This window comes from Uloborus diversus, chromosome 6 (assembly GCF_026930045.1).
Source record: "Uloborus diversus isolate 005 chromosome 6, Udiv.v.3.1, whole genome shotgun sequence".
NCBI classification, from domain to species: domain Eukaryota; kingdom Metazoa; phylum Arthropoda; class Arachnida; order Araneae; family Uloboridae; genus Uloborus; species Uloborus diversus.
The window spans coordinates 103,143,071-103,155,050 of NC_072736.1; the positions used below are offsets into that span (position 1 = coordinate 103,143,071).

At 30.1% G+C, this 11,980-nt stretch overlaps 1 long non-coding RNA gene across 1 annotated transcript; it reads right to left on the minus strand.

Moving 5' to 3' along the window:
* Positions 1–236: 236 nt before the first annotated feature.
* LOC129225197 (uncharacterized) lies at positions 237–9,412 on the minus strand. Its single transcript, XR_008580727.1, has 3 exons — positions 9,374–9,412; positions 7,316–7,478; positions 237–369 (listed from the first exon to the last, which is right to left on the minus strand). It is a non-coding gene; the product is annotated as an uncharacterized LOC129225197 (long non-coding RNA).
* Positions 9,413–11,980: the final 2,568 nt, after the last annotated feature.

Genomic DNA, 11,980 nt, shown 5'->3' on the forward strand with positions numbered 1-11,980 from the left:
TCGTTCATATAAATGATATAATCAAAATCCTTATTTTTTTCTTAAATTAATATTTTGGAACAATTTATATATTTACAAGTTCATTGGGAAAAAAATTTTTATTCATTTTTTTTTTACATATTATCAGCTAGGTAATATGTAAAAAACATACATATTATTTATAACATAAATATGTTTCATTAAAACATACATATATATATATATTGTGCTTATATATTATCAGCTTTTTTGTCTTCGTTTCGACCATTCAGTGTCCTTTATTTGATACTGTGAGACCGATGATCCCAATCTACAGCTCCAGCAAGTACCTGCCGATTCTGCCGCTGATAGCATTTGTATTCGCAGCATCCCACTTAATTTTTACACTTGCTAAAGAGAGAGAGAAAAAAAGCAGTCACTTAAAATATAACTAGCTGCGTGCCCGGCGTTGCACGGGCTACCTAAAAAATGTAAGAGCAGTCCAGTTGATGCTTTTGTAGTACACTGACACTAGTTTCTAACGCGTTAAGGAATAAATAAATGCGCGTAAAGCAAGGTTTGCAAAACACCAGTAAAACATATTTTTGCCAAAACACCACATCAACGTTAATAATCGTTATCAATGATACAAGTTATGAGTACATTTTCAGTCAGCACAAAAGGGGAAAATATATGCATTATCAACTATAATCTTTACTCACGTTAAACTGAATTACATCTGATAGACTATATCGGAAATATTTATGCACAATAACAATCTGCTTTTTACATAAAATAGTCTACTACCCGGCGTTGCCCGGGTGTTTATTAATGCAACATACCACTCAGATAAATATTTGGATGGATTCTATCCACATGGTCGTACAAGAATTACATCAATCCGTTTTCCAGGTACAAACCCTCAAAGAACTCAAATAACTTGTAAATCACTCATTTACTTTACGACGTGCACGGTCCTCCTCGAAAATGAAAGTTATGTCATGTGACGCGTATTTAACAATCAGGCTTGAACAAAAAAAAAAAAAAAAACAGCAAAATTTTGCTGCAGATTACGGCAAAATAATCGAAAAGTAAACAACTTAAACACCCTGATTACAGGAAAAGCCTTAAAACAAAAGCCTAATTTTATTTCTTTATATTCGAGAAAAAAAATTGCAACAGATGTTTCTTTTCAATGATTTTCTTCACGCTGTAAATTTTAATAAAAGCGTTCATCCGGAAAGTTGAGTTGAAGCACTGAATAATAATTTGAATGGAGGAAAGCCTTCGAAAAATAGTGATTTGATTTTGAAATCTAAGAGTCATAATTAAAAGTTTTTAATTGATATCTCCGCTAATTATTATCGGAGAATTATGTTAAATAGCCAAACATGAAGACGGGAGGATTACGAATCTATCGATACCTGGTTCGATGGTCAGTTCACTGTCGTTCGGGAGAAGAAGCTTGGACATAGATAGATAGATAGATACTCAGATTTTATATGTATAAGATTACACTTTTTTTTAAACTCTGCAATGTGCAAAGCAAACACATAGTAAGGATTACTACTTATAACCAACATGTAAATTGTAAACTACATACAATGGACTCTCGCTTTTTGCAGGGGTTACGTTTCACAGAATTGCCGTGTAAATGAAGACTTAACAGTAATGTTAAAATAGGTAAGGTTATGTTCCACTGATAAAAAATATGTACTATTTCCAATACAAATACACAATGGAATGAAAAAAATATGAATTAACTTAGGGAATATGAATAAGAGCTGTTTATGATATTCCTTTGGCAGTCATTTTTCTATGCAGGGCTTTTCCTTTGTGGGGCATGAGCACATCCATGGTCACTTGCATCATTTCCATGATGGGATCTTCCTTTATAAACAAATCAGAAAGATCCACTGTCAAAATATGGCTCAAAATTTAAATGTAGAAGCTTTCGGTCGAGTATCATCAATGTTGGTATTGTTGTTGGTTTTGTTCTTATTTGTCACTTCTAAAAGCTTTTTTTCAAGTGAGCTATGAATTGTGTGAGTTTAATAACATTACTTCTGAAAAGAGCTCTAAAAATGTCTCCCAATGGATCAAGCTCCCTAATAAGCATGCCAAAATGCAGTTTTCATTTGTTATCAATTACAACAATGTTAGAAGTTTGAAATATGAAAATTTTAAAAAACTTTATGCATTTTAATGCTGCATCTGCATAAATCAAAACGCATCCATATATAATGAAATAACGGTGTCAAATCTTAAACTGTGTGTAATGAAATCCGTGTAAAATGACGATATTGCTAATTAATTGGTAGTTAATCTGACATAAGTAGTGGTGCAACAAGAATGGTTTGAAGGTCAAACTCTCCCCAGAGTTCTTAGCTTCAACATATACTGCTAATTCTATTACTGTAGAAACGGTAGAGTTAGCAATTTGCTACCAATTAGATAAAATTAAACACATCAAGACTATAGACCTCCCCTCCCATTCAGGTAAAAATTCTTGCTGCTCCAGTGGAGATGATTAAAGACTATAAAATTATTTCACTGCTGATTATATTAGTAACGAAACATTTTCCAAATCATGTCTTACTCTTTGATAAGACTCTTTACTTTGGCAAATTTATATTTTCAAAAAATTTCTCGCAGATTCCTACCTTTTTTTTTTCTTTCTTTTCGGCTTGGGGGGGGGGGAGTTCTCAACTTGTACCTTTTCCCCAAACCAATAAATGACACCACATACAATGGAGATATTTTTTTTACAACAATTATGTGTGATGAAATCATATGATTCCAAAAGTTTTCTTTGATAAATTTAATTTCAGCTACAAAAATGATGCTGTTCACCATCAACTAAAATGTTTGCAGTTCACATGAAGATTGCTCGTGGACCACTGTGGGCTTTTAGTGGTAGCCCCCATTTACCCTTGCAATTATTAGTTACTGTAAAATAACTTATATACAAATACATTATCCCTAATATTATTTTAGCAAGTATTTTTAAATTACAAAACGAAAAAATTATGCATAACTTGATTTGCGGATATAAATGATTTTCTTCGAATGGTTGTGTACTTCTGTTGTTGTAAACAGAAAGAGAGAAGACTTATAGGTTCAATATCAAACAAATTTATGTAGTACAATCCTAAGCTAGGTAATTACAGCAGAAAATTTACAAGTGATAGAAATTCAATACAGATTAAATGTATAAGAAAATCCCTTTGAAGAAATTTTTATTTTAGATTTAGCTTACCACCATTAAATTTAGATTGAATTAAATAGAAAAAATCTTTTTTATCATTAAGTAGTTTATTCTGCATAAATTGTTAATTTTATTACTTTTAAAAATGATCTATCAAACTACTGTTCAGAGTATGGATTTTTGAGGATCAATACATTTCTTAAATTAAGATCAGATTCCATAAAACTTCTCATTTTTGCTCACAATTCTAATTGTTGTATTTTGCAAGCAAAAAGGAAAAGAAATTCTAGAGGCTTTAGATGCTAATTCTTCTAATTTTTAAAAATAATTTTATTATTATTTTATAGAAATATTTTTTTATATTCTAAATAATATTTAGAATATAAAGACATATTTCTAGGCTTGAATAAGTTCAAAATACAATGAGTATTAAAGTAAGTCATCTATTTTCTTTGTCATTCAAATAAAGATACTTCACAATCAAAAGTTCTTAATCGTGCACTTTTGTTGAATTTACTAAGACAATCTGGTACTAGTTTTACTATAAACACTATTTTTCATGAAAACAAAATCTCCTCAGGGCTACTACAGACTTCAGCTAATCAAATAATTGCTTCTAGTAGTCTATGATATAAAAGCTTTCAAAATAGTTGCCAGATGCAGAAATAAATAGATGTGGAAAATAATTTCTGAAAAAGTCATCAGATGTAGAAAATAATTTCGAAATAGAAAACAAATTTAAATGTTCAATAATCGATAAAGAAACATTCTTTTTTAAATACATTGAAAGTTATAATTTGTACACAGTACAAAATTAATTCAGACTGTCAAAGTAATTTTAATGTAAAGGAAAATATTCAGATGTTAAATTTAAAACTTGTTGTTTTTAATTCATAATTCTTGTGACCATATGCATCAGCCTAACAATTACAAACTCGTTTAAAATTGACAATAACCAGGTAAAAAAAATTAATATGAACTAGAAATGTGTATATATATATATATATATATGTCAATTCATTACTAATTAACATTAAATATAAAATATGCAGATTTGAAAAAAGGAAAATACTTGGCACTCTGCAACAAAGAGAGGGCAAATTTACTAAAAATCTCTTTGTTGTAGGTTAAGCAGGTCTTTAAGAAAGTAACATTAAGGTAAAAACCTGTTTCTTATTTTAAACACTATACCCTAATTAAAATTAAAAAAAAAAAAAAAAACTAGTGCTCTTTTTCATTAAAAATATTTTCCAAGTACCAAAACTGAACTTATATAATGATAACTCCAAAAGAGATAAAAATTCTTACAACAGAAATCTAAATAGAATTTAAGAGAAGAAAAGTGTGTCTTTTAATCCTCCTTAATTTTGTTTATCTATCTGTGATAAAATTTGGTTGTAACCAAAGAAACATTTGCAATTTCTTAACTTAATTTATTAAACAGACATATTTTTCATATAATTTAAAATACTGCATATTCTTTCAACCTAAATATGTTTTTTCTTTTAAAATTTAACTACATAGCAAACTTAGAAACAATTAAGTTCCCCTATGTAACTTTGTTGTCTCCTGTGTTACCAAGATCAAGGTAACACAGGGGACAAAATGGTATTAAAAATTCCCCTTGTATTAATGGAAACAATGCAAATGTTTTTTTTCCTTTAAACACAACCTGAAAGTTTTAACATGGGTTAAAACAATAAAATAATTAAACCTTTCTATAATTTAATAATAACACAGGAGACAAATAAAAAAGACACCTATGGCTAAAGTTCTTTTTTCCTCACCTGGAACTCTTAAAAATAGCACATGCGAAAAAAATGGCTACTTTACATTAATAACTTGTAGAAGTACATAGCTATCGTTGACAATATTTAAGTAACACATTCTTATTATAATAATTAAAGAAGTAAGGAGGCAGTATCACCGAGACAAATATCAGGAGACAAAAGATTTTCTTCCATAAAATAAAAATAAATTTGAAATTTTATTTTAAAAACATGTTAGTATAATATGTTAATAATGAGTTGAAAAGAAAAAGAAACATATTTTAAAAAATTAATAACATGAAAAAAAAAAGGGTTTAAAAATAAATAAAGTGCTGTTGGGACATGGTTGTTTTATAGGACACAATTTCAATAACTCCATTCAAAAAGTAAAAAAATTACTTAATTTTAGTAATGTATCAATGAAAAATATGTCAGACCTATCATTTTTAATGTTTACATTTAACTTTGGAGTAAAATTTGGGAAAAGGTTACAGGGCAGTTCTCAAAAGGTGGGAACAAGCACAGACCTCAACTTTGAAGCTTCAACACAAAATAACTTTCATTTTAATTGACTCAAAAATGTTTTGAGTTAAATAATAATACTGTTTAGAGGCAAGAATTATGGAAAAATAAAATTATGGAATATTAATGATAAATGGAAATACTTGTTAAATATATTAAAAATTATGGAAAAAATGCTCCTCAAATACCCTTAAAAATATATTTTCTTTGCTAAAAGGCACAATTTTGGACTTTCAAAACGTTAACTGGGAAAATGTACCATCAAAAAAAATTTTTTTTTAATTATTTCCAACCGTTTCAAAACAAAATTAAGGGTATGAATCTCAAACTGAATATTTTTTTTACAATATTTTCTACAAATTAAAAAATTAAGGACAGATCATTTATTGTGTAAAAAATTTAAAAAAAAGAAGGAAGTTGGAAGTTTCATGTATGTCTAAAAGTTACAATCTTGACAATGCTATTATTTGAGTACTAAATATATAATTTAAATGTTTTAAAGGTATTTTTCGATCCTTAAAATCAATTGTTAATCATTTTAAAGTTTTTTCATATGTTTTTATGCAGTATCTTTGAAGCAAAATCACTTTTCTTAAACATATATGTGAGATGTCCAAATTGCGTTACGATCGAGACGCCGATAATTCTGTCCATTTATTCAATATTATAATATGCTCTTCTATCTTGTAACCTTACTAACTAAAGGCTACTATAATGTTAATTTCTTCAATCCATTGCTATTTTGCACAATTAATACGTTATGCATTAAACATTACATAAATAACAGAAACTCAAGTTATGATGTAACGAATAGTCAACAAAGGTGGCAAAAATCGCCAAGCAAACCCCGATTGGCGACAACTCACAGCGTACGATATGCAAAGGGTTACCAGAGAGGAATTCAGGTTTTCGCCAACAGCGTCGGTTTTGGCGACTTGATCACCTGCCTGGCAAAATGGATGTTTTTTTTTCTTTTCGGATTCTACAAAACCATAAAATAATAAAAAAATTTTAAGACCAGTATATAAGGTCACTCATGTACTTCATAAATCCTCTGTTTTTCATAGCAGAATTTAAAAATAGATAAAATTTTCACTGGAAAAGTTCAAAAACTGAAACTTTCATTATGATGATGTCCAAAATCTGTTACCTACTGGACAACTGTTTGTCCAAAATCTGTTACCTACAGACCTATCATTAAATTTGCTATTTATTAAATTGCATAAATACCTGCTGTCTTTTTATGTTTGTGTATGATGTTCTAGGTATACATGCTATGCAATAAAAGCAAAATTGATTTCAAATTCCAAAATTTTAAAAATGGCTCAAAAGCAACGTTTTTGTTCCCACCTTTTGAGAACTACCCTACAACTTAAAGTCTTGGACATTACATGTTGCATTAACTTTAGAATGACCCAAATCACATATCAGGAAAGAAATTATCAATTTAGATGTGTTGTTTCAGCTTAATAGTTTTTCTAAACATAGATAAATTTACTACGTTACATGGAAATGCTTTAACATTTCCAAAAACAGATAAATGTTTTCTGTTTTAAAAAATTAGAAAGCTGTTTTAATTTATTATTGCCAACCAAGAAGTAAATTTGCAAAAAAATGTCAGCAAAGATTCTGCTATAAGTGAAATTGTATCCAAAAGCCAAAAAAAAAGTAAAGACTACACATTTTTCTCAATATTGGACAAGAGTATTTTTTAACAATATGTGTACATTTTAGCCATTGCTCTAATTTTATGTTTTCCTAATTGGAAGGTTTTTATCACTGGTCCGAAAGAAAATTTAAAAAATCACGGTACAAAAACTTTTTAGGTATAATTGCCTTTATTATTGAGCAAACTTACCAAATCATAGATCAGTGAAGTGGACTAAAGGGTTGCGGGTTCAAAGCCAGACGGTCGAAGATGCTCTGTTGTGTGGACAAACAGGTATCATTCATCTCTAGAGCCTGAGAGAGGATTCCCTGCTGAAAAGATCAAGAGGTCATACAAGCGGCACAACTTGAACCTAAGGCAGGGAAAATTACATAGATATTAAAACAGGCAGTTTAATTAAACAAACCTAAATAATAAACATTACTATTATGTTTCAAGTATGCATTTTATATTTTACCAAATTACAGTGCATTCTACCCTAGTTTCAAAAATAAATTTGAAAAATATCATATATAGATATACCTATATCAGCGAACCACGGCAACATACAACTGAAAGTCTTGTACAACTATTTAAACTTTTATTAAAGTTAAGTTCCTAACCTTGAGCTATAATTCTTGAGACAAAATTAAAAAATATGTAATCGAAAAAGTCAACTTTTTTAACAGATGCAAACAAATCAAATTACTGAAAGATATTAATGAGAAGTTTACATTAAACTCATATTTGCCATAATATCAAAATACTCTTTATAATAATAAATTATCTTTTTCACATTTAGATATAAAATAGCAAATATTAAAACATTTCGAATTTTGTTTTTGAAAATAAGAAAATATAATAACATACATTATAATATGCTATTATAGGGATTTCGTTAGTTGAAGAGATTTCTTTTTTTTCTCAAATCTATGTAGTTAGTTGAGCATTTTTCTATGCATCAAAATCTTGAAGGCATATATGCTTTTTATTTAAAATACTAACAAGCAATTACTACTCCAGCAAGTAGGATGATATAATAAGTAACCTTTCAGATTATGTAATCTTTTGCGGTTATGATAATTTTTACAGATACAATTTTAAGCAATTATTATAGAATTAAGTATCTTTTCACTTCCAGCCATTATATTGCAATTATCTCAAATAACTTGGATAAGCACAAATCACAAATATATCTAATTGCAAATAAATATTTAATATTACATACATCTTTGAACAATTTCGTATACAACCGCTGGAATCGCAATACAGAGAAAATACACAGCACAACAGAGATAAAGACACTATTTATGCTTACTTTAATAACTCAGTACCTTTACTTTCTTAAACTGATGTCAAGTGCCAACTACTGTTAAGTGCACCAGGAAAAAAAAAAAACAGCGTCAGAGAGCATAAACTTACTACAACCCTCATTTGCTACGGTACCTATCCATTTCCTGAGTTTGGATTTTCCTGAAAAGTAATATGTTATATGCACTTGAAATATTGAAAATATTTGTGAATTCATGAAATTATTTTCATCAAAACATCACTGTTTAAAAAAAAAATGTAAAGAATCAAAGTTTCCATCTTTTTTCCCCGAAGCCTCAAAATGTTCAGAAATTGTACATATCTGATTCAAAACTGAATTGTTCAATATATTATCTGGTTGTTGACATAAATTAAATATTTATATTCCCGCCTCACAAATAAGCGTTATACTTGACAGTAAATGACAATTATTCTAACTATATTCTAACTTATTTTTTCAAGAGCACGGGAAGAATTTTCAAGGGGAAAAAAAAAGAATATTTTATATGTTTTTATCTTGCTCGATGCCTGAAAACAGCTAAAATGCTATTTCCCTGTACTATATGAAATCTCTGCAAGATAAGAAAATATAAAACAAAGCAAAATAGCTGTAACATATAGAACTAAACAGTTCGGCGTCTTTTTTTTTTTTTTTTTTTTTTGTAAGTGTTAGCGATAACGTTAATATAGCTCGATTCTCAAAACGTGAAAAGGAACGATTTATAATAAAGGATAGCACATGCTAAAAAGTTTTAATTGAAATGCCTCCCCCCCCCACGCTATTGACATCATAAAACAATCACAAACACAGTACAAGCAAATTTGGAAGGTTTTTCGGGTATTCAGAACACTATGTGTATTGAACAAAGAGTGAATGCAAAAAGTATAACACATTTCAAATTCTAGTTTAAAAAAATTTGCAATTCTATTCAATAAACAAAACGATTTCAAACTTACCCACAGAACAAGTTAATGAAGCTAATAACAACAGCAATGGGCAATGGCGTCCTTCGACGGAGCGGAGCGAGAGAACTCCCGGCTCTGCGCATGCGTCATCAGAGAGCGCTGGATGTACAGCACAATATCGAATGGAATTGGCTAATGTCGGCAAAAGCGAAACTCCATACATTTCTTTATCGGAGGACAATAGATTCCTAAATTATTTCAGAATAATTTTTCTCAATTTTATCCACTTATTAGAAGCAGCAAACATCCAATAGGAAAACTATTTTGTAGGTAATTCTCTAATTCAGAATACCAATACAGCACAGTATCGGATGCGATCGGCTAATGTCGGCAGAAGATAAAAACGCCGTACATTTCAGTATCGTGTAAAATTATTGTAAAATGACTTTTTTTTTATCGTACCTACGTATTAAAATTCAAAATGTCTTGCAAAAAGTCTGTTTTAAAAGTAATTTTCTAATTCAGAATGTCAATACAGCATAGTATTGGATGCGATCGGCCAATGTCGACAGATGTGGAACGCCGTACGTTGTATCATGGATTATATAAGTCGATAAATTATTGTAAAATGACTTTTTTTGATTGAACCTACACATTAAAATTCAAAATGCTTTTCAACAAATATGTTTTAAAAGAAATTTTCTAATTCAGACTGTCAATACAGCACAGTATCGGATGCGATCGGCTAATGTCGGCAGAAGATAAACGCTGTACATTTCGGTATCGTGTATTATAAATCGATAAATTATTGTAAAATGACTTTTTTTTCATTGTACCTACATATAAAAATCTATAATGTCTTGCAAAAAATCTGTTTTAAAAGTAATTTTCTAATTCAGAATGCCAATACAGCGCAGCATCGGATGCGAACGGCCAATGTCGGTAGAACCGAACCTCCATACGTTTCGTTTTTGTGGATAATAGATTCCTGAATTATTTCAGTCTAATATTTCCCAGTATTATCAACACATTACAGAACAAAATATTCACTAAAAAAACTATTTTAAAAGTAATATTTTAATTCAGAATGCCGATACTGCATAGAATCGGATAAGATCGGCAAATGTTGGATGAAGCGGAAAACCGTAGATTACTTTATCGTGGATGATAGGTTCCGAAGTTATTGGAAATTAACTTCTCCCAATTGTACCCACGCATTAAATTTCAAAATGCTTTGCAAGAAAACTGTTTTGAATGCACTTTAATAATTGAGATGGCCAATGTTGCTGAGTATCGGACAGCATTGGACATTAGACAGGAAGCGTAAATTTCCAAATATATTCTTGCAGTGCTAAATTTCGTCAAAATGTCTGTTATTCATGTTATTCTTTTGGGAGGAAATTGCGAAATGTTCTGAAAAGTAACCGTTGATTAAGTTTTTCTGATTTGACCAGTATCAGTTGGCCAAGCCTATACAGTATTGGACTAGATCGGCCAATAGCGAGGTCTGTCAGTTTCTTTAATCAGGAGTTTCAAATACCAAATCTACTGGAAAAAGTCTTAGAACAGTTCTACCTTTATGTTAAACACAAAGTTTCTTTTTAAAAAACGTTTTATAAAGCCTTTTCACTTTTTCAGTATCGGGATGCCAATACTACCCAGTATTGGCCAAAATCGGGTAAAATCGTCCGACATACGACGACGCATGCCAGGTTTGGCCAATACTCGACCGATATTGGCCAAAATTGTTGTGCTACTGGGGGTATGAGAATAGAGGCGTAGAAGTCTCGTACGATAGCCTGCGTCATCTCGCTCCGCAGTTACGGGAAACGCGTCATTTATTCGATCAAACACAGAGGCTGTCCAATTCACCGACTTAAGTATCCCAGAAATGCTCTATTTGTGACAACTCAAAACATTATGCAGGTCAGAAAAAGTGATAATATTAAAAAGGAGAACTCCTGACACTCTCAATGTGTGGGTCCAAAGGATTGTTCAGATAAAAAAGGGATCTTCTTTTTGCACCGATGTCTTTTTTTTTTTTTTTTGGTAGAGACCATTATGGCTTTTTTATTATAAGAAAAATGTGTAGAGGAAGGTTTCCGTCAATGAAACACATAACAGTTTTCGATTTTTTTAGAAAGAAAATCCTACTCAATTTTCCCGTTATAAGATTAATATATATATCTACCCGTAATATTATAAGAACAATTTCTCAGTATATTTCTCTTTTAATAATAATATTCACTTTCATGATAAATATACACAATAAAGAATGAAAATTGAAAATAAATATTTTAGCATGTGGTCCATTCATGGCAAATGGTTGCTATGGATGGACCATCGAGTCTCCATCGATGGACCACATTCTCAAATTAAAAAATCAATGTGTAACTTACAAATATTTATATCAGGGGATCTATAAACGTTATAAAAAACAATAAGTTATAGATAAAGGAAATTATTTTCTAAAATGTTCTTTTTTCGGATAAGAGGAACGTTAAAAAAAAAAAAAAAAAAAAAAAAAAAAACAGAACTCACACAACACGAGATGTTGTCATCACAGATCACACCTCGTTCACCACTTGATATTTTCCCAACCTGTACATCACTGTTCTTAGCTAATATCTTTTCAACCTCTTTTGAACTGTTGAGAAT